This window comes from Elephantulus edwardii, unplaced genomic scaffold (genome assembly GCF_000299155.1).
Source record: "Elephantulus edwardii isolate Elephantulus edwardi_28Jun2011 unplaced genomic scaffold, EleEdw1.0 scaffold00016, whole genome shotgun sequence".
NCBI classification, from domain to species: domain Eukaryota; kingdom Metazoa; phylum Chordata; class Mammalia; order Macroscelidea; family Macroscelididae; genus Elephantulus; species Elephantulus edwardii.
In genome coordinates this window covers 8,799,266-8,800,712 of record NW_006399766.1, presented here as the reverse complement: position 1 = coordinate 8,800,712, position 1,447 = coordinate 8,799,266, and positions in this window count along the sequence as shown.

Sequence of the window (1,447 nt, the reverse complement as noted above, 5' to 3'; positions counted from 1 at the left end):
GTAGCACTTATTCCGATATATTATAATTTGGATGCCGCTCCTAAGATCTCTTTAGAGAATAGGGACTGTCTTAACCAAAGTTATAGTCTCTGAGCCTTGCTCTTACAGGCGGTACTCAATAAATGATAACTCTCTGAGCATCTCTATCAACTCAGTCTGTTTTGTATGATGCTGGCAATACAGAGATGCTAAGGTTGATTATTAGTCCAAGTATAGCAACTAAGGTCCAGGCACCGTTACACAGACACTCATCATGTGCCATCATTTTCTGATGTTGACGGGGGGGAGAATCTACGGCACTAATCTAGAAAAGCAGTCCTAGTGCTGGTGGCAATTTGCTAGCCCTTTACTATGAAGAAAAATGGTTTCAAACACATAGGCAATGCCTGTGACAGATGCACTCAATCTTCATTCTTGTCTTGCATTTTTGTTGTCAATACATGACAATGACATCTGAGATCATCCTTATTTGATTGGGAAAAAAAATACTATTCAAAATAACAAGCACAACTCTCTCGGAAGAAGGGTAACCAGGGTGCTCCTTCAGGGCCAGAATTCAGAAACTTCCTCTCACATATGATGAGCATGTTGTCAAGAGGGGCCAGTCCTTGGAGAAAGACATCAGGAGGTAAGCACAGAAGAAGGAGGCTCTGAAGTGGATGCAATGGCACAATGACTATGTGTGTATAGGCTATGGTAGTGGTACAGGATAAGGCAGCATTCAAAGCTGTGAATTCATAGGATCACTGTGAATTATAGTTGACTCAACAGCATCTAACAACAATAGCATATTTATAAAGAACTCCAGCTAAACAATTTATCTATTAGGTCTATTTCCCTATGTTTTTTGATTCCTCTGCTAGTCTCCATATTCACCTTGAACAGACTTTCTCCGTGTGGAATGCTATTTCTTTCTCCTCAACACTGGCCTGTCACGTGTCATGAGCAAGGTTCAGTAGTGTTTGGTTTACTCCACAGAATTAACACACTGCCGCACACTTTTTAAATTGACGACCGTGCTCAGAAACACATTTGCCATCATTTGCGGCAACGTGTTAACCAATATTTTCTTCACAGTTCATGATCCTTAAATATCCAGTAAATGAATGATTGCGGATTTTTTTTAAACACTATCGGTATTGTTGTCTCATGCTTATTCAATTACTCTGGATTCTGATGCCTATGAAATACAGAAAAGGTAAAACACTGGTCATGTCTAGAGTGGAATACCAACTAAAAATCCCATAGTTGTTGAATTGATTCCAACTCTGTGACCCTCAATTGAATTTCTGAAGCTGTAAATCTTTATGAGAGGAGGCTTCCTATTCCCATGGAGGGACTGGTGGATTTAAACAGCCAGTCTTTCAGTTACAAGTCAGACATGAGTGCTGAGATAACCAAAATAAGAGATGGTTGTTGTTGTTGTTATGTGCCATCGAGTCGTTTC